The following is a 23,241-nucleotide window of genomic DNA, read 5'->3' on the forward strand; positions in this document are numbered from 1 at the left end:
AGAAATCAAATTCTGGTAACCAGGAACCATCTCAATGAAAATACATTTCGATGATTTTTGAATAAATAAATCTTCTTTACGATTTTTTTTTAATTTTTTTAAATATTCTGAATATTACTTTTCAGCATCAATCTGAAGACCTGCAGTTTGCAGTGAACTAAAACATTTGCATTTTTCTCCATCTTTTTTAAGTATTGTTGGAAAACTTGGATATTTGTTGAGATTATTAAAAAATTAATTTCAACTTTATATAAATTTAACCTACAAATTTAATTTCAATTATCAATATTTACGCTTCGATTGATTTTTATGCACCAAAGTGATACTCAGAGAATGTGGGAATAGTTTATTGTGCGGAGCTTTTGAGTGCGAAAAGTGCTGGTCTTAAAACAGCTGTTTCACGCACAAGCATAAAATATACACATGGCTACAAATTCGCCGACATATTTACTACACATGAGCACAGACATAAATCAATTATGAAGTGAGTGTGTTTTGCTCGTTTATAGTATGTGGCCCGATGTAGCAAGGTCGTTGTATGGTTAAATGCCAGCACAAACATATACGTTCCTTTCGCTTTTTATAAAAATATTTTCTTTCAATTTGCCTACGTTTGCTTTATTCGCTTGCGCCACAGTTTCGTTTTCATTTCAACCGCTATGCACTGACACACTTACCGGTGCGCATTCGAGCACATTTGTGCATTCATACCAATGTATGTGTTTCTTGTTACGTTATCTTAGCACCTACTTTGTGGCAGTTCTTGTTTTGTTTTTATTGCCAACCGTCAGCCAGAAGGATAACTTGGCAGCTGGCAGGTGATGAGAATTGCACTAAAGAGGTGTGCGCAGGCGCAGATTAAATATTTTTCATCGTCACGCCTGCCAAGCTTTCGTGTTCTTCTGCTGCTGCTGAGTCATGTCAATTAGTTGATTAAAAGTGGCCACAACTTTAATTTAAACAACAAAATCATTTGCCGCAAAATTGGTTGTGGCAGCACAAAACACTTTAATTCCACTTTAATTTTATGGATATCACAATTCCCGCTCTGCATACAGTGTTGTATGCGCTTCTCAAGAGTGGCAAGCAAAAACTGCGTTAAATGTGTGTAAGTGGGTAGAGGTTAATTTGCTGGCGCTGGGCCACCTAGGTATACGCATATAGCCTTGTCTATAAATAGAATCAGCAGAGCTATAGGGAATAAAACTTGACTTCAGATGCATGTAAGTGTTGATGGATTTTTAATAGGTGATCACAAGATGTCTCTATGACAATAGTAGAAGATGGAAATCCAAATTGGCCGCTAAAGGTGTTTAAAATTTAAAAATGTGGAAATGCAGTACACGTTAACTTTTTATGGCTATAATTTGAATTTAAGTGTGCATAAGCAAGGGGCTTGGAATCTGTATTAATATGAAGTATGAGAACACAAGAACATTTTTTGGTTATAATTCTGATCCCATATGGTAACAATATATCATTGTAACTAACAATATAAAATTAAAGTTGCATATTGGAAACAGAACGAATATAGCAGAAACAGGTGGTCGATGGGAAAAAATGAAGCCTTCTTCTAGAAATTACTAACCCACAGATGTTAGTGTTCTTTGTTTCACCAAACTTCGAAGGGTGCGAATATACAAAAACAAGTAAGGAAGGCTAAGTTCGGGTGTCACCGAACATTTTATACTCTCGCATGATAAAGTGATAATCGAGATTTCATTATCCGTCATTTACATATTTTTCAAATACCGTATTTGTGTAAAGTTTTATTCCACTATCATCATTGGTTCCTAATGTATATATATTATACAGAGAAGGCATCAGATGGAATTCAAAATAGCGTTATATTCGAAGAGGGCGTGGTTGTGAACCGATTTCAGCCATATTTCGTACATGTCATCAGGGTGTTAAGAAAATATTATGTACCGAATTTCATTGAAATCGGTATAGTAGTTCCTGAGATATGGTTTTTGGTCCATAAGTGGGCGACGCCACGCCCATTTTCAATTTTAAGAAAAAGCCTGGGTGCAGCTTCCTTCTGCCACTTCTTCCGTAAAATTTAGTTTTTCTGTCGATTAACGCACTTTTAGTGATTTCCAACATAACCTTTGTATGGGAGGTGGGAGAGGTTATTATCCGATTTCTTCCATTTTTGAACTGTATATGGAAATGCCTGAAGGAAACGACTCTATAGGGTTTGGTTGACATAGCTATAGTAGTTTCCGAGATATATACAAAAAACTTAGTAGGGGGCGGAGCCACGCCCACTTTTCCAAAAAAATTACGTCCAAATATGCCCCTCCCTAATGCGATCCTTTGTGCCAAATTTCACTTTAATATCTTTATTTATGGCTTAGTTATGACACTTTATAGGTTTTCAGTTTTCGCCATTTTGTGGGCGTGGCAGTGGGCCGATCTTCGAACTTAACCTTCTTATGGAGCCAAGAAATACGTGTACCAAGTTTCATCATGATATCTCAATTTTTACTCAAGCTACAGCTTGCACGGACGGACGGACGGACGGACAGACAGACATCCGGATTTCAACTCTACTCGTCACTCTGATCACTTTGGTATATATAACCCTATATCTGACTCTTTTAGTTTTAGGACTTATAAACAACCGTTATGTGAACAAAACTATAATACTCTCCTTAGCAACTTTGTTGCGAGAGTATAAAACACAGCAATCATAGTCAATCAAAGTATCCTTGATTACAAAAAATTAATTAACTTGATATAGTAAAATCTAGATGGGATAAGAATCAAGTCGCCGGAAAAATGAAAAACATGATATACTACAATGTATATAGGCTATCAAGTCGTTATTTGATATTGAATACAACGTAATGCTCTTAGCAAGTGAGTGTCGATAAAGCTAGCAAGTAGAGAAATGCAAATCGAAAAAGCCTATTGTTAGTTAAGGATAGATATATGTATGTTTTTATTAGTAGAATATACTGCAATATAGAACATTTTACATATTTTATAAAAATTAGGGATTTTTCCTTCCACTTAATGATCGTCTGTTCTCAACCTATATTCCGATTCTGTCGCTTGGTTGCAGAAAACAGTAAGTAGTCATTTATCATAAGTCGACCATTTCAAGTTTTCAGTTTTCATAAAAATTGGCACGCGTGCTTTTTAGAGATTACTTATGTGTATGAACATATAGAGATTTTTAGCGTAACAGCGTCGCTATATCATGTGTTTAGTTATCAAATTAAATCCCTTTAAGCTATTACTCACAAGTATAAAAAAACAAAAGCATTATAAAGAAAAACTTTGCAGCATTTTAAACAGAATGCAATTGGCGCATGCCATTACAAAAACAAAATTAATAATAACATGAAAATGAAATATTAAGCTTTAGTCACCGGTCGCCAAAAATATGGCCTTACTTCGAACACATATTTATGTATATCATAGGAACCAGTTTTCCAATATAAGGCGGACATACAGCTGCATAAAACTCGAATATATTTTGCAAGTAAACCTTTAACCTCAATTTTTATGAATAACGAATGTGTATGCTTAACGCGTCATAACGAATTTATTCGTATCGATTTACGTATAGACGCCATGCTTTCAAAATTTATATTCTATTGTAATGTAATTTGAAAAGTGTGTGTGTTTCACGGGATTAGAACCGCACAGATCCGCTTACGCCAACTCAAAGCAAAAACAAAATATTAGTGGCAAGAAAAAAATGAAGTCAACTAGCTTACGTTTTACATGTATTAGCAATATATGTATGTATGTACATATGTACATACATATGTATTTGAACAGAAGTGCACCAGTAAGTCAGTGTTTAGGGAATGATATACAAACCGAACGCTGCCGATCATTTCATATGTGTAATCAATACTTAACTCCACATTTATAATGGGTTGTCAAAAAAGTCTTGTGGTATTTTTATTGATTTTTTTTTTATTGAAATTGAAATGAATTTTTGATGACTCATGCCCAGCTCTTGACCGATGCTACGTCTGCTACTATGCCGGTCTTTTTCGACCAATTCAGCGATTTTATCGCAATTTTCGACGACAGGCCTTCCGGAGCGTGGCACATCTTCGACCACCTCTACACCAGAACGAATACGTTGAAACCATCGTTGTGCGGTGGAAATGAAAACTGTATCAGGTCCATAAACTGCACAAATTTTTTTGGCGGCTTGAGATGCATTTTTGCCTTTATCGTAGTAGTACTGTAAAATATGCTGTATTTTCTCTTTATTTTGCTCCACATTTGCGACGCTGTAACTCACGAACGACTTAAAAGAAGCGACAATCAATCAAACACGTGTTAGCGCGTGAAATGAGCTTTCCAAAAAGGTATAGCATGACCCGATGCGACGAATAAAACTAGAACTACGCGCTTTCAGCGCCAACTAGCGAAAATACCGCAAGAATTTTTTGACAACCATTATTAGAAAACCTTAGCAGAGTGCATTTGTTGGATAATATTTTGTCGAAAGCCAATAAAAACAGGATCGACTAAAAGTGAAAATAAGCGATCTTTCTTTTTGTTGAATGTCGTCTAAAATCATTTTTATATTACTCATATCATAATTTCTTCTTATGGTAATCGCGCTCAAAGCCTTGAGAGTTCACTAAGATTACAGTAATGTTTATAAATAGAGAACAACTTATGAGCACTCTTACCGTGCGATTCTGTAACTTGAGACAGTCTCAAGTCTCTAAATTTGAGATTTTAAGATAGAGACAGTTTTTGAGACTTGAGATGATATTGCTATTCTGTAAGTGACAGTCACAAAATCTATTACATTTCATTATTCAGAGATGTTTTTACACTTGAATGAAAATAAATATGTCGATAACAAATATTAAATTTTCTATAACATAGTCAACAAACATAATTATCAATGAAAATAAAAATATATGTTGACTTGGTTTCATAAAATTTATGTAAAATTGATTTATTTTTAACCTTTTCGTGTTTGAGTTGCTTACAAAATATAAAGAAACGACAATCGATTAATATCTATGATGATCTCTATTCAGTATATTCAAAATGGCAGACAAGAGTTCTTTTTAGTTTTGGGACCTGCTAACTACGAGGTCTCAATATTTTGAGACTAACGCTAGAGACTGTTTAGTGAATAGTAACTAGTCTCAAATTGAGACTTTGCCTCAAAATGTCTCAAATAGAGACTAGAAACTGGTTACAGAATCCCGCTATTAATGTATATTGAACCAAAAAGCTGAAGCAAGATATTTGCACCTCAAAAATGCAGAACGACTTACATTAATTTTATCACCTTCTGTATACTCGTCGGTGGAATGCAAAATGAATTTTTGTTTTGCACAACAGCCGGTCGCAATACTTGATGAACTGACAACCTGCTAGCACAAACTTATGAGTGACAGTGACAGTCGGTCTCTCATAGCAATGGAATTGTATTTAATTTTAAATAAAAATATGTAAGTACATTTTATTCTTGTAGGAATTATATTTTTTTCTGAGAGAATTATTTAAATTTTATCGCGTAATATAGATAAGCTATAAATTTATTAACAATTTGAATGTAATCACAAACGTATTAAACTGAGTACAGCATGGCTGAAGCGAACCTTAAAGAATTTTTCATTTCTCCACTTTTCCTGCAGGCATTGCAAAGAGCACAATTTTTCACTTCTTTGATGGTTATAGTTTGGCAGTGTGTATATGTATTTGTTCAGATTGACCAATTGATTTGAAACAAATATTTTATCGCCGAAAAATATTTAAAATCGAATGTGCTTTGTCGTGTTTAACTATTGACAGATAATAAAAATAAATAAATATAAATTATAATTATAATTACAACTGGCCATGTATGCTAATAATGAGTTCAACATTTAATGTTATTTCGAATTGGAAAAGCTCATTGCAGTCCAAGGACACTTCGAAAAGCTCGATATGTTTCATTTAATTATGAATGCTAACATACTTGGTCTCATTTTGTCATGCAATGATTCAGCATGTGAGTATGAAGTTTGGATTGCAATTACGTTACTTGGCGAATAATGAATCATTTTCACAAAAACTGTATTATTCTTAATCATAGTTGAACTAACAGAGCTTTAAATTTAAATAACCACCAAATACCAACCAAAACTATAATAACAAATATGCCAAATTTTTGGCAACAACAACCATATTTGTTGCTTTTGCAACTTCAAGTCAGGCGGGGCTCGAAACCAAAAAAATGTTGTCTAAGAAAATGCATATTAAAAAAATAAAAAAAGGCAAGCTAAATGTCGCAACTTTGCAAGTGAACACCCAGCAAAAATTACACTAAAAGAGACTGAGAATTGAAAAAAACAAGAAACATAAAAAAGGCAATGCTTATAAAACTTGTAAAGACACTTGTTGATAAGCAAAAGCATGCAAACATCATTCATATATAGTATATATGTTTGTATGTGAATTGCATTTGTTTCTATGTAGATAAATGCAAATACTTGCTCTACAAGTATAATGACATAGTCACATGGGTAAGCTTTTAATATAATACTAAGCCGTCAATCAATGCAAGAGTGCACATTATACAAATGCTTTTAGTTGGCCATTTCTTGCACCTCCTCTAGCTCACATATTGCGGTGTTAATTTGAATATGCAGCACGCTTATGCTTATGGCAATAATAGTTCTACAAAACTTGTGTTTATTGGCCACTTTGATTTCTCTATTCCTAACTCGCCACAAAGAAAATGAAAACATTATAAAAAGCCGTAGCCGACCCATAATTCTTCATATAAAACGATTGTTTATAATGAATTTTTACCCTCTCGAGCAGACTTGCGAAATATGCTCCATATTATTTATTGTCTCTAAATGTGGTCTGGCGTGGCAAAATCAATTTAAAAGTTTTTCGTTTCTTGAGGTAACTTCAAATCCAAAAATTTCGCTCACATTTTGAAAACGTTTAAAGAACTCGCTTTTATCTCAGTTTATTTACTGGCCTTTCTTAAGGTCACATAAATCCAAAACACTCATGACAAAGGCAAAGACAAATCCGGCAATTCAATCAATGTAGATAAATTAGCTTCAGATGAACAATTTTAGAGCACTGGCAGTGAAATAAGAAGCCCAAAATTTATACCTACATTCGACTCGGTCAACGTGCCAAGGTGTGGACTTACCTTATAAGCGCTTTGGCAATTATCAGTAACACATTTAACCACTTACCGCCTCTGTAGAGCAATTGACTTGTTCAATGAACGTTTAGTTGCCGTTACATTCTATGGTAAGCACCGCAATTACACCTTCAATAAAAGTGCCAAATACAAAGGCAAAATTTAAAAGATTGAACCAGATTGCTTACGTGCAAAGCAGTAAATATGTTTAATACAAAGCCGTTGAATAAGAAAAAATCTGTACTGACTGATATACAATAAAACATAATATCATTAAGGAGTCGGCATTCTTCTGCGGTCTAGTCGAATATGTGAAGGTCGCAACGCTAATTATAAACTTTAGGTATATTTATGCCATATGCTTGTAATTATTTTATTCGTATTAATGGCTTGTAGAGGTTGTTATTTGCCAAGTAAGTGCTTCAACAAAAAATATTAGTCAGCGATAATGTTAGATGATAGTAAACTATGACCAGATTGCCAGCTTTGTGCACACAGTTTTACTTGCATATAAACATATCAATTAATATTGGTTCATAACAATCAATTGAAAATAATTTGGTTTTTCAAGCGATTCTAATTGAAAGCAAATGCTTTATACAGCTTTATGTATTGATATATACGAATATATGTACTTCACACATAAAAATCATTTAGCGTGTTGTGCAACACTCGCAAACTTATTGGGTGTGTTTTGCCCTCATTTGGCCATGATTTGAAAAATTCGCTATTAAAATAAAACATACTAAAGTAAACGGTGTTTATTTAAAATTAAGTGAATTGCATGAAAAATTTTAGAAAAAATATTCCCAGATTGTATAAGGAAATATGTATTATAATGCTCACGGTACTCAAAATAAATCTATCAGCTGCGTACCTTATTTATGTATAATCTTTTTATCTTTAAGTAAATTATTATGAGATTATTGCATCTAAGGGGAGGTGTTCTAGTCTGGAGTCATGGGTGGATTTAAGGTAATTTTTAGGTGGCATCGGCAAAGGTAATTAACAGTTTTGGTATTAATTTTCCTAGTAGTTATTTATTAACGTTACAAGAAAACAGGAAAAAATTAAAAAAAAAAAATAAAATATTTATAAATTACACACAATTTCAACCCTCCTCGCAGTCTGAAACTAAAAAAAAAAATAAAACATTAATAATCTAAGATAATGTCGCAATATCTGGACTACGCAAAACTGCAAAACATCTTTTACAAAATGAAAAACAAATAAAAATAAAAAAATTATGTGTTACTTTTTTTAACTGTATCTTATTTCTTAAAAATAGTTAAAATAGAAATTTTGACAAAGTTTATAAGAAAGAATCTCTAAAAATTGCAGATAAATCGGTCCAGTAAGACCTACATATATCTCCGAAATTAATATGAGTTTTGAAAAAAACCTCTATCTTTTTAAATAATTAAAATTTAAAAATATAAGAAAAAAAAATTTATTTTAGTTTTTATTTATAAAATACTCCCTTGACAAGCGCTGTATGAAATTGGAATATAATGCAATAGATGTGCAATTGTTTTTTTAATTTGTTTTTAAAAAAAAATTTTATGCTTTAGAGGTGCACGTTTTTGTATTAAAACGGTAATATTTATTCTGCATTAAATACTTATCAACTCATGTACATACACATATAAACAAAATTTCAAAGATCAGTACAGCCGTTCTCGAGGTTTAAAGGAAAAATCGGCTTAGATGTATGTAATCGTGAAAAATTCAGAAGAAATCTGGTTAAACGGTTAAGCAAACTAAAAGCTAAAATAAATTAAGAATCGTAAGTAGGAAGCCATTTTATTTAAAAAGACATTTTATAACGAACTAATAGTATAGATATTTTTAGTGGCGCCCTCAAATAAAGAATATTTGCAGTGATAAATACCCAAGTTTAATTTTTGCATTAAACGCTTATTATAAAGCATTTTCTCAAATTTTCGAAGTTTTTTTTGTTGTAATTGTTTTTTAAAGGTTTACCCACCAGCTGATAAATAACTGTATCGCTAATTGCAAAAACGTTACGTGATTAGGATTCGTGTAAGTCAAATATATAATATATGTAGTATATAGAGTAGTAAATATTTCGCTGGATGATATTTATTCGAGTTTTTTGGACCATGTGAAATGTGTGTATGTATGTATACAAGCAACATTAGCAAATACTTCTTTATATAAATAAATAACCATAATTGTATGTAAACACAAACCGTAGCCTGTGTCCACTTTTCCTTTTGTTCGCCTAGTCTCCTTTCGGATTTATAGGCTGACAGGAAGCGAAATTGTTGGCGCAGAGTATAAGCTGCATACCAATAGACAATTTCAATTTGCACACACACACACACATACATATAATGGGTGATGTCAGCGTGTGCCGAACGAGTGCCACCAAATGAGTCTCGCTGCAATGCTCAAATGTGTACGTGTGTGGTTTCACGTCAGCGCGATTGCGCAATATTGCGCGCTCACGCCTTTGCTCTTGTTTTTGCTTCTGTTTACACTTTTGTATGGTAATAACAATTTCGCAATAATCTTTGCGCCTGCCATGTTCATGCATGTTCGTAATCTTGTAAGTAGCTGTTGCTGCATCCCAAACGGGCCAACTTGCAACAAGCACACAGACGTTGGAAAACTGCAACGTGATGCGCTAAAGCGAGGAGACGCGCACGGTTTGACGTCTGATAGCCAGCAGAAATTCTCCGCACAAGGGGAAATTAATTAGGCCTCAATGCAACAATTACTTTGTTTTGTTTTTTATAGTGGATTAATCCAACGGAAAATGGTCGAAGTAGTGGCATTTGTGAGGCAAGCGCGAGGCAGCGGTTCAGCAAGCTCACTTACATATATACTTACATATGTAAATATGCGTGCAGCCATCGTTGCAAATGTGTGTGCCTGGTGGAAGTCGTCACACCGGGCGTATGCGCTATTTTTATGGTTATATCATACACTTCCGCTTCTCCATTTTTATGGTAGCTGTGAGTGAGCGAGTGAGTGTTTAGCGTTCCACTCTTTATTTTAATTGTTATCAACGCTTTGTTTGTATTGGCATGCCGATTTTTCTTTGCTTACCACTTTAAAGCGCGTGGAGGTATACTGTCGAATTATTTGCGGGCTCATCGCTTGGTCGTTTCACACATTTATCTGTCACGTTTGTGTGCTCAGCTGTGACGCGCATCCATTTGTATTTGGATACACTCATCTTTTGCCGCTGAAATGACCACTCAATTGTAGTTATTGCTGTGGTTGGCGGCAGAACAACCATTCCTGCCTTCGGTGTTGGCACCTTATTAATTGCTGAGTGAGTGATGCTGAGCAAATTGACCGCTGTCACTTTGATGTTTTTCGTTTTAAATTCTAGTTTTGTGTAATTCGTGTGGTATTTGCCTTTGGTCTTCTTTAGTTGGGCTCTTTTTGTTGTTGTGCTTAGTCCGCATTCGGATTTTCAAATGTATAAATTTGTTTAAAATTTTTTCTTTTTTTATTAGGATTAGCTTCATTTTGCTTAATTAGTGTAATTTTGCAGAACTTTTTTTAATTATGCGTGATTTAAGCCAAAATATTTTTTTCTACTTATTATAATTGATTTTGGCCGCGGTTAGACAATACTTGAAAGCTTACATACTTACTATATATCTGAAGCATTCATTATTATAAAAATGGAAGGTACGAGGTTTTCAAACTAAACAAATTCTCTATGTTTAAACCATTTTGGAAATAATTAATATTTTCCATGACAAACTTATCCTAAAAGTAACAAAAATACTTTGATATAACATACATACATATGTATTTAAAATTGACATTATTTTTGATTAGTTTTTGACACGCTCGTTCTTTAGAGTTGAAACATAATAGGTTGTGAAAAAGTCTTGCGGTATTTTTTAGTTGGCGCTGAATGCGCGTAATTCCTAGTCCAATTTTATTCGTCGCATCGGGGAATGCTTACCTTTTGTTGAAAGCTCATTTGCGGCTATTTCTGTTTGATTAATTGTCGTTATTTTAAATCGCATGATCTTTCGCCAAAATGAGAAAAATGCACTGTTTGGCATATTTTGCTGGTACTATTGGACGATAAAGGCAAAAATGCACGTTCTGAATGGCGATCGCTATCGTTCGATGCTAAAAATTTGTAAAGTTTATGAACCCGATACTTGTTTGACATTTCAACAAGATGGCGCTACATGCCAACATGGTTTCAATGGCCATTTTGTTCTGAGTCTCAAGAAATGGACCCGTAAGTTGCCGCCAGATCATGCGATTTAAGGCCTGTGTCGTCAAGTCTAAATTACGATAAAATCGCTGAAGACAAATTGGTCGAAAAGAGACCGGCATCGAAAAAGTAGCAGCCGTAGCATCGGTCAAGAGCTGGGCATTTAAAGTCATCAAAAATTCAAATTTCAAAAAAAAACGTTTCAATAAAAATACCGAAGATTTTGACAATCCATTAAAAATTCTGTCCACAATCAAATATTTTTTCTTTGTTGAAAAGTTGATTAAAGGCTCCTCTAAAGTCAAAAAAACTTTAAATAAAATTTTATAAAAACGAAAAATAACTCAAAAAGCTATGAAAACAAAAAATATAACGTAATTAATTTAAGTAAAGCATAGGTCAACGTACAATAGAGTACAACTTATGTGAATCAGTACACCGAACATGAAAATATAATACTCGTAGGTCTGTAAGTTTACGCTGAGTTTGAAGTTATTCGCAACAAAGACACGAGTGACAAACTTGTGCACTTGAAGACTTCAACACAATCAAGTTTTTAACTTCCTTTGTATTATTATAAATTGAAGCCATTATGAAATAATTTTGGTTGAAGAAGAACTCAAACATACAAATTATTAATTTCTACTAGGGTGGTCATAAATTGAACTTTTAGCTTAATATTTGAAAATTGAATTGTTTATAAAATATAAAAAATTGGTGCGTAAAATAAACCTTAAAATAACTACCGTTATATAAAATGTGAAGTTTCCACAAAAAAAAAATGAATTATGAGAATCTTGATTTATGCGGTTTTCAACTGCAGAATTTTATAGGCCTCATTTCGTTTCGGCAAAGATTAAAATAAAGTAATAGTTGATATAAAATGTGTTATTTGCAAAAATAAAATGAATTATGAGAATCTTGATTTATGCGGTTTTCAACTGCAGAATTTTTTAGGCCTCATTGCATTTCGGCAAATAATCAAGTCAATAAATCCATATATACTACTTGTTTTCTTTTAAAACAGCTTAAGTCTACATACGGCTCGATATATAAGAAGTGTTTACTATTTTTTTACCCTGAACAAGGTTACCACGAACCATAAGGAAATGTTGGATACCCTAAAAAGGATGAGCGTGATGAGTTGAGTCGATTTAGCCATGTTTGTCTGTCTGTATATATGCGAACTAATCCCTCAAATTTTGAGATATTGATCTGAAATTTGGCACACGTACTTTTCTTCGCAATAACTTGCTCATTTGTGGGAACCGTCGATATCACAAATAGCTGCAATGAAAACTGACCGATCCGAAACAATTTCTTTATTTAATTTTGCGAATCATATTCATTGGCAGTTACCGTAGGCCTAATTTATTTCAGAGTAAGGATTTTTATAATACCTTTTACAGGTTATTCGGTTTTCAATAACCACCCTGACCATCCTTTTGTTAAATATTTAACAAAATTACACAATATATACATATACATATGTATATGTCTTAATATTGCTTGTGCAGCCGATTACAATTACTGCTTCGCGCTTAACATATTTTTTTAACCATTACAAGCTATTTTTTTGTATGCAATCAGCAAACTGTCATTATTATTTAGTTATATTACATAATAAATGCTGACACGAAATGGAGGACAATATAGAAAGAAGAAAGAGAAATTGAAATTAGTGCCGAATCAAAGGCGGAGGTGTTTGTGAGAAAAAAATAATTAATAAAATGATGAAAAAATAATGAGTAAAAAGTAGATAGTCAGGCTAATATAAGTATACCTAAGCAGTTTTATAAAAATCTGACGAAAATGAAAATCGGAAATTGAAAAAAGTCAACGCAGGTACAAATAATAAATACTTTGTTGCGCTGTAATAAATCTATTAGTAATAAACGGTTTAAAAGCAGCCATTGAAACTTATTCGACTGAGGAGAGTTGTATATTTCTTCACATTCGGTGCATTCTGTGCCGACTACAATTTCAATAGGAAAAAAGAAATGTACACGTAAATGGTACAAGCGCTTGTTTAATTTTTTATCAAGAGAAAAAAACCACAAGTATATATGTACTATATGTAATTACTTGACGAAAATGTCGCACACACTAATTAAAATACTTACATACATGGCTAGTGTATCTAAGCGCGTTGATTGACTGCTGGCATTCACTCCACTGCAGAAAGTAATGTCAATGATTTGCGTTTGTTTTGCTTTTAATTAACCGTGTTTTACTTTTACAAATTTAGAGAAAATAATTAGCCTGCTTTCTGCTAGTTAGTACTCCGACTTGCTTATTTTGATATCTAAGTTGAACGCTTGTGTACCGATTGATTCGGTTATAAGAAATACTATATAAAATTAAGCTCTAATCATTGATATACAGTAAATGGAAATTTTTCGTTTGTATTAATACAGAGTTTGTCCGAAAGGTAATAGAACTGAATCGATTTAAAAAAATTTATTGAATCAATCGTTATAATTTTTTAAGGTTTTTGAGATAAATTTTATTTCTGTGTAATCTTTTCTTGCGAAAAAAGGAAAGACAAAACATGTTCAGCAGAGTAATTTAAAAAGGGTAAAACTATGAGAAGGCAATCTAATATTTGTAGTAGGCTACTCCATTAACGATAAGCTCCATTAAAAATCAGCTGTTCTGCGTTCTTCATTGTGTAGTTATTTTAATGAATAAAATTTATCAGCTGATTGTTATTTTATTCATGCATACAACCAAATTTACAGCCTACAGGAAGAGTAACAAAGATAACTCGGAAATGCTAAGGGAATCAGCGATGGGCATGGCTGCAAGTTGTATGGTCGCGATAACGACTCTCAGGCTCCAGCTAACTCCGTTGCTGAAACAAAAAATAACTCTCAAAATTTTAGGAGTTTGTGAGATTTCTGTTGGTTCAAGTTAAAAATGGCCAATTTTCATCTTTTGAATACAATCTCGATAATCAATAAAACTTCTATGTTATGATATACAGTTTTAAAAATAATGTGTTGATATGCTTTTGTAATAAAAAATGGTTTGGTAAAAATTGGTCGGCTAACAACCGTAATGTTTATCTTCTATCAATTTTCATTGAAAGAGCAGTTAATCCGGGTTAACTGCCGTCTATCAAGAGCTAAAAGGGAACCAGCGATGGGCATAGCCGCAAGTTGTATGTTCGCGATAACGACTCTTAGGCTCCGACAATCTCGATACTTAGATATCGAGCCTAGCCCTGGCTGCCTTTTCTCTGCCCATATACGTATACATTCGAAGTAGGTAAGGAAGGGAAGAGGAACGATGAGCTCTGATAATATGGCAGCCATATTACTGTGCGCTCAGGAACCATTAATCAGAACGTATTGATCTCCTCGAATGTCTCGCTTTTGCCAGATCAAGCCAGAAATACCACGAATATTATAAATGTAGACACCCAAACGAAAAAGCGGATAGGCTCAGGGCGTTTTATTGCTATCTGCTATCTAATTACAGGAGTAGGATAAGTGCACATAACAGTCTAAGTGTGATCCCTCTGAGGTATCAGCCATCTAACCTAATCTAAGGGAAACATACTCTTATAAAATATTGTACAAGTGAACATTCAATGCCTTAAAATAACCAAAATAAGTTATAAGTATTAAAGTTTTCGTCACTCATGAAAAATTTTTGCGCTTCATAAAGTTTTGCGAGAGAAATTTAAATAGTATTGGAGTAATTTTGATATCCAACTCAAACCAAAGTTGTCGACTACTTTTTTAATGGTCTATAATTAATATTCAAGTAGATTAACTAATGAGAGTTACACCTATGAATATTTCAATCGTCAATAAAACAGTGAACCCACCCATTTGAATACCGTTCGGTATATTTTACCAACATAATCGTCGAATTTATGAATTCTGTAAAATTTCTAACATTTATGCATTTCTGCGAATGTTCTGACGGTGAAAGACATGAATTTGAATTTCACTCGACTACATTCTTCCCAGGCAAAACAAACTGCGGGCGGGCCTTATTGGACATGACATGTATATACATACATGTGTGATTGTATGTTTAATGAAATTGGCTTAATTAATATGCGAGCATCGGAAGGAGTATACGCTTATTTGCGTATTTATTTAAACAACAATAGAAAAACAGATCCAAGTATAAAGCAACGCGAATGGTCCGAAGAAATGCAAATTAGAAATGAAACTAAAAACAAAAGTATTTCAAAGTTAAACAATTACTATGCTAAGATACTGGATGATCATTGTATTTGTGCGTGGGGCCAAAGACCTCGACTAATGGACAACACAAAATGTGACGGCTTTTCTGCGCTTTTTTACATTTCACGCATTCGTTTGATTTCTCCTACTTTTATCTGGCTTTGTGCGTGCTTTCGGTGTTTTACGGTCTTTTGTACGCTACATACACACCCACATTGCGACGATGCGTACCTCCGTTTGATTTTCCCTGCCCTGGCGCGCTGATTGGCGTTTCGCAGCAGGTAGATTCATATGTAGATTAATCTGGGAATTCACACGTTGCTGTCATGGCTTAGACCTGCTTGATGATTTTGTTGTCTATAGCGGCAGCAGCCTGACATTACGGTGCGTACATCATTCCTGTCATTCATTAGTGGCTGGTGGCGACGTCGGCTTTGTTTGCCCCTTGTTGATGATTTTATTGCGGGAAAATTAAATTGTTTGATAAAATGGAAGCTAAACGCTGACAAATGCTGGCGTGGGCAAACGTGACTTGTGTCAAATTTTCGATTTGTTTGGCGTGTGAGTCAGCGGGCGCACCGAGAAGTCAACCCTCGAGCGCGGCTCCGTTAATTGGCTTTCAAATTTGTTTATTTTGCTAGATACATTCTGACAAGACATATATAATATGTAGATTTCTAATGCTGGAATTGGCTTATGTAATTGAATGTATGTGCAAATTAAAAAACATAAAATTTTACTTTTATATTTTTGGGCAAATGAATCACCTCTAATAGATACTTACGCCGTAAGCCGTTTGAAATTATTTTTTTTATTTTTATTATTTTAATTATGTATGTGTGTCATATAAAATATATTGCCAATTGGTTGCTAATTTAAGTTTAAGATCTATTGTAGAAAATTTACTGCATTACATAATCAAACATAATGTTATGCAACTTGTCATTTTAATAAAAGTTTGTCCTTACGTAGTGTCTGCAAAGAATATTTGAGCCAAATATATGTAAATGACAGTATTTAAAATAAACTTTAACTACTCTGAGGGAAGAAATTATTTTAAGGGTGTGTTAGAAGAGAGAAGAATACATTTTTTTTTTGTAGATTGGCATAGTTGCTTTTACTAGTGAAATTTCCTCTATTTAAGGTTTCTTCTGGTTGAGAATCAGATTTCAGTTTAAATTTAGCTCTAAGTTTATATACCCATAAAACCAGCAGTTTAACTTAAGTATTTTGAAATTATCTGATATCTTATTTTCATAATTGTTATCTTCTTAAATATCTTCAAATTCCGAACACCGGTTTTGTTCAGCTCATCGCACGCATAAAAATACACAAAAAAATCCTTGTAGAAGTTTCCTCTCTGCCCTCCTTGCTTCCGTTCGTTTCGTGTCGCTTTTTCATTGCTAATTTGTGATCGTGGCAATTCTTTAATGTCGGACTTTACCATTGGTATGTTTTTTTTCACCAATTTAATTCGATTTTTGTGCCGCTGTAAGTCGTTGGCATTGACATGCCGAATCTTTTATGGTATTTTAATTTTAGTGTTTCAATGCGTGCGAATTAACGTTAAAATCGTAAGGTGGTTGCTAAAATGCAACAAATTTTTTATATTCGAATTCCCAGTTGGTAATATTGGGCAGTCGAAAAAGTTTTTTCGTATATTGCCAATAGATGTCGTTGCAGTCGTATACTTCCAGTGCTACCAATCACATTGTAGCATACCATATAGTGTTGGAAAGGTGAGGTTTTAAGTTTCATTTAATTAATGTCGGAGAAGATGGAAAAAGTTACAGCTGTTCAAAAATGAGTGATAATAATGAAGAAATTTGCTATATTTTGAAATTTTTATATAAAAAAGGGAAGAGTGCCACGCAAGCCACAAATGAAATTTGTGAAGTTTACAGAGACGGTGCCGTATCAGTTCGTGTAGCACAACAATGGTTTGCTCGCTTCCGTTCTCGAAATTTCGATTTACGCTGATGGAATAATGTCTCTAGCGAAAAAATGGTAAAAAGTGGTCAACCAAAATGATACATATTTGTTTATTTATTTATTATTACAAATATAAAAAAAAATGTTAAAAATTGATTAGAAATACGAAAATACTTTTTCTATAACCTATATTTGGTTTTGAGTTCCTAAAGTCAAAAATTAACTGAATTTGCCGAATATTTTCGTGAGTTGCATTAGGTTGAGGGGGAATCCTTCCTCGGTAAGAAGCCTCGCACAGGAGCACCACCACAATAGAACTGGAAGTGTGTGATCACAGTAAGGAAGATGGGGTTATCTCCCACGAAGAACGGAAGCGGGTCGCGGCGGCTTTATCCGCAGTTTTCATGAAGGTGGTCAAGGGAAACCCCGGAGTGCGTATAATGCATGTTGGCACCATAGCATACAAGCTGTTCAGGAGTGCTGACTAAAGGTTGGTTGTATAAGGAAGTGGTAGGAGGTAGGAGGTCTGGAAAGAAGCAAGACTAGAGGTGAATCTTCCACTGTGCACTCGAGCTCGTATCTGGCTTCCACCCGAACCCTTAACCCCCGAGGAGATAGTAGAAATGTGGCGGTACTACAATTCGTCTTCTCCAATTCACGACAGGAGGGTCAAAAGGCTCAAGAGAACCAACGAAACATATCGGTCGGTGCTGGTTCTTCTCAAAAAGGAGACCATAGGATCTCTCACCGACGCAAAGGGTGTCATCAGCTATAGGTTTGAGAGAGTTGCTCTTAGCATCCTTCCTTCCGATGCCTGGGTGGATGTTCCACAGATTCCAGAAGGGACAGAATAGAAGGAAACTTAGGCGCAAATGGGTATAGAATGGAATTCGTTCCTTTCAGACCTTTCATATTCAGCGAGCGTTGGAAACAGATTGTCAACTGTTGATTCTGCCTTCAATCTCGAGCTGTTATTCGAGGAGGACCGTATTGAGAGTCTTGATAGTCCTTTTGGAAAGGAGGATGAAGGTCCTATAGATTTAAGACGGTGGAAGAAAGCTTGTGGCATTATCGGCTTGGAAGAGAACTTACGACCCACTGTCTGGCGAAGCTTGGACATCTTTTTATTATATTTTTTAACATTGGAAACTCCCTATTGTAGCTGCATGCATGGAAGAAGTCATTGATCTCACAATGGCAAGAAACTTCGATTAGCTCTTAATGGTCGTCTCAAATCGAGGCTCAATGCTGTCTGCCATCGAAAGCTCTTGTGCTCTGAAAACTCAGAAAGAAAAGGGAACCCCTTGTTGGAAACCAGAAATCCGATCATCAAGCAGAAGGCTTTTCAATATAGACCTAAGAAGCGGGCATAGCGTACTGCAGCCTCCTTTAGAGAAGTGTGTACTCTGATAGCTGAACGGCTATACTGGCTTTGAGCTCGCTTAATATGCGCTCAAAACAGTTTCAAATTTCTTCGATATTAGACTTGACCATTACCTCAATTTCAACCGTATTGGCTGGGATTGATATTAATAAATTTAATAAATTTGTAGTAAGGTCAATCAATGAGATGATGTACTGTAGGGAGTTATTGGGTAACGTTAAGGGCACTTATTTGTCCGTGTGAGATCCACTGATTGTGGTTCAACCCTATACCTAACCTTACCTAACCTGCATTAATAGTTTTATTTAATGTACAAAAATTCGAAACTCACTAGGACAGACTTAAAATGTTGTTAATAAGAGATATAAAACATTAAAAATAAAAATCGCGAAAAAGCCAATAACTTACAATCGCTTAGAACAAAATTCTCAATAATTTTATTCTAATTTTGCTAGCTATTTAACAGTTAGTATTCGTTTGAATACATTTTTTTTTCTTCTTCAGAGTTCAGAGAGAGTGATTTATAAAATTTTTTTCCCACAATGTTTGTTTCATTCCAGCAATTATAAATTTAAAAAAACAGCCGAGTATATTTGTCAAACAAAATAAAATTTTCAAGAATATATGTATTTCAACAGATCTTACATAAAAGGTTTTGTCCCACGATACTCATAGCCATCAATTATGCTATATACATATATCAGCATAATCAACGAAACTCCGCTAGTAAAGCTAGCCTCTAACTGTGTCATCAGGGGTCATAATTTAAAATGGGCGTGCACACGCCGATCTTCCATTTAATTTCTATGTAAATTCTATGGACGAGAGATAAAACGTTCAATGCGAATTAGCGACTAATTGTGTGCATGCGCACACGTTAATTACACACTCGAAGTGCTGTGCTAGTTCACTGTGTATAGTATGGATAAATACATATGTATGTATAGTATATATTTATGAATTCAGATATGCATACATATAAAATCGAAAGACCAAACGCGGAGCTGTTGTCCAAGCAAAGCTGAATTGCGATGATATTTGCTTTGATTCAATAGCTTCAAATACACTAACACATGAAATCAAATCAAACGCGTCTCTGTCTCTGCCCCAGCAGTTGTGAATGTTCGCTAATTTATTGCTAATATTTTATTTATTTATTTTTATACCACATTGCTTTGCTTTTTATAACTGGCAATTACTGTTTGCGGTCGCTCGTGTGAAGTACGGTAAATAAGTAGATACATATGTACCATATGTAACCAGACATATATGTATGTACTACATAAAAAGTGTGAGTATTTGAAGGAAGTGCTGGATAAAAATAGCGCAAATTCAAGCCTTTTGTTCATCGTTTAAGAATTTTTAATTAACAAGCGTAAATCAATAAACTTGTTTATTGTTGTTACTTCTTTACTTTTTTGCGTAAAGTCAAGGTCGCTTCGCTGACCGCCGCACACTGCCCACTCTGGCATAAGTGCGCTCATAACAGTGTCTCAAACGAGTGGAGGCAATAAAAAGTGAAATAAGTTGTTTGTGTGTATGTGTGTAAGAAGCATGAAAAACAAATTAAATACAAATATATTTATTCAACATATTTTACATTTAATGAATTTGTTATGAGACGATAGAAAAAGCTCAAAAGAAATAGTATAGTTGTAATTGAGTTGCGGCTAGTGTTTGTATTGCATTCCTAATTTTTAAGTATTTTATTAGCTTCTTCTTCTTCTTCTTTCTTAATCAAATTCAAAGCACATACAGTGGCTTACTGGGTTTTTAGGTGACACCATGCGACACTTGGTGGTGGTGGTCCATTTTATATCAAATTCAATCGAACGCTCTGATTGAAATAAAAAGAAAAAGTGAAAAGCAAACAAGAATTTGTTTGGCACTCTATGTAAACTTATTAATGACTTTAATTTGAGAAGAGGTGCTGGCAAAAAATAAGAGTGAGGGCTGTTTTAGGTACGTTATTGTAAAAATTCTCCTGAAATATAAACTATCACATCTATTTCATTGATTAAAAAAAATAATATACGTATTAATTTGTTACTAAAAATAAACTTTATATTTTGTACTGAAAAGTTTTAAAACGTTTTCCTCAATATCAATAGATATCGGACCACTATAGTGTAAATTATGACAAAAACGTACCCGGAAATTGTAATTTAAATTCGCCGCGTAAATGATATTTCCAAAAAATGTCAGGACTGTCCTTAATTACTATGTAAAAAGTGACAGTGATCTTTCACAGTTTACAGCAGCTGCTTAAGTCGTTACAACTCAGTAGTGCGTTACGATTTCTACAATGGATAAAAATATCGAACAAAGAATTTGTCTAAAATTTAGTATTTCTAACTGAATTTCGTGCGCAGTATCATTTAGAATGTTAGAAAATGCTTACAATGATTAAGTTTTATCAGAGACACACGTCTACGAAGACGGTTGAGAGATCGTTTAAGACATGCCTCTTTCTTTACGATCGTAAACAGGTCTCTTTGGGCGAACTCTGATTCCACATTCAAGAAGTGCATTATAACTGCCCATGTGACGTGGAGTTATGAATTCGACATGCAATAAAATCAACAATCATCGGAATGAATGAAAAAAAAACAAAGGAAAACCGGAAAAAACAACGCCAATGGCGCTCAAAAATCAATTTTTTTTCGATATGTGGTTTGGTGCATCATGAATTTGTTCCGGAGGGATGCTGGCAGAAGTATATTACATCTAGTGAAGATTACTTTGAAGGCGACAAAATAAATATTGATGAATAATTATACTTTGTGTTTTAATTACAATTTCTGGGTACTTTTTTGTCACAATGTGTAGCTGCCATACAAAATGGACTATCAAAATTAAGATAAATTTCTCCATAGACGATATTTTTTCCTAATTTAAATACCTTAATTTGATGTGAAATTTGTTTATTTCAAACAAATTGGCTAGAAGGAACTAGCAAAATGTTTTCCGTTGTATGTAAAACGTTAGCCGGTTACGTTTTCAGATCTAGTTATATGGGTACCTACTTATATAGTTGCTATAAGTAATGTACCTGTGAGGTGTAGTATAATCTCGGTGCAGCCGTTGTTAATGAGTTTTCCTTATATTCTTAATATAATATACCATAAGCATGAATTAATAAATTCCAAATAGGTATTTTCGCATATTATTATTACTTTTTTATTAAATTATACAGAATTGTATCTGATGACATAATTTATACAAGTATGATACGTTTTTGTAAGACTTACTTTGTGCTGTTTGTAGCTTTGTGCGCTTGTAACGCTTAGCTAAGCCGTTTAATAAATGTATGTATATAACATATGCTCACAGAACTTTTGCGTTTTTTTGCAAAAATGTTTGAGTGTACTTTTGATTTTGAGTTTCCGCCAATTATATTGTTAAATTTTGTATTTAGCGCACTTCGCACTTAGCCAATTTCGATAATTTTGCGAAATTGCTCGTAGAAAAATATTGCAGCCTAAAACTTGGTTTTTCGGTTTTGTTGTGTCTCAAATTTATTGACTCACGTCCACTGTGGAGCACGCTGACAGTCTAATTTTATTACTGTGGTCACTTTGCGTGTCTAAATGGCGACAGTTTTGAGTACGAAATTCATCTTAGTTCACTATGGGTTCCAAGTTTCAGTTATAGTTTGGTCAGCACTTTGCTTTCAGCTTTATTGTTGCTTTCGTAATTTTTTGCAAAAATCACTGACACTCACTTTTTCACAAACACTGTGCTGAATTTTTTTTTTGAGACAGCTGCAAAATTTTCCAGTATTTTTCCAATTATAAGAAATATTTTCGCAATCGCAATCGATATATTTGCGTTTACCACTGCGCGGCCGCAAGCGTCTACAGTTAGTTATCAACAAGTTATTTGTTTAAATTTTGTTTACGTTTATTTTCGGTTTTCGGTTTTCGGATTTTTTGGTTATTGTTTTCCTCAGTTGTCACCCACTGTTAGTATTTGTTTGTTGCGGGGTCTACAGCGTTAATTGCTAGTCATAAGCTAAGTCGTTTTGCTTCTGATCTTGTTGTTGCCTGTGTGGAGCGCGCGCAACCGCTCGCCAACAGCTATCAAAATTAACTAACAAAGTAACGGTGCGTTCGCGTACAAGACACCACTTGCAAATCCGCGTAGAATCTGAACCGAGCCAAGAAAGTCCAGTCACTAAGCCAACTGTGGTGAATTCAAAGCACTCTGATTTACGCTATGGTGTGAGTCGCTGAAGCAGTGTGAAGGTTGAAGTATACCAAGAGAGCCGGTGCGAGAGCTACCAATCCACTTCTCCTTCTTATTGCAAATATAAATAGTAATATTCCCTCTTCAATCGCTACAATCGCTCCAAACGATC

At 34.2% G+C, this 23,241-nt stretch overlaps 1 protein-coding gene across 1 annotated transcript in view; it reads right to left on the reverse strand.

The window, feature by feature from the left end:
* Nucleotides 1-23,006, reverse strand: part of LOC126755237 (uncharacterized) — a 43,988-nt gene extending 20,982 nt beyond the window's left edge. The window contains exon 1 of the mRNA XM_050467658.1: nucleotides 22,133-23,006. The gene's annotated coding sequence lies outside the window, so the exon portion shown is untranslated. The remainder of the gene's footprint in view (nucleotides 1-22,132) is intronic.
* Between the last annotated feature and the right edge of the window lie 235 nt (nucleotides 23,007-23,241).

The sequence above is a fragment of the Bactrocera neohumeralis genome, chromosome 4 (genome assembly GCF_024586455.1).
Source record: "Bactrocera neohumeralis isolate Rockhampton chromosome 4, APGP_CSIRO_Bneo_wtdbg2-racon-allhic-juicebox.fasta_v2, whole genome shotgun sequence".
In the NCBI taxonomy this organism is placed as follows: Eukaryota; Metazoa; Arthropoda; class Insecta; order Diptera; family Tephritidae; genus Bactrocera; species Bactrocera neohumeralis.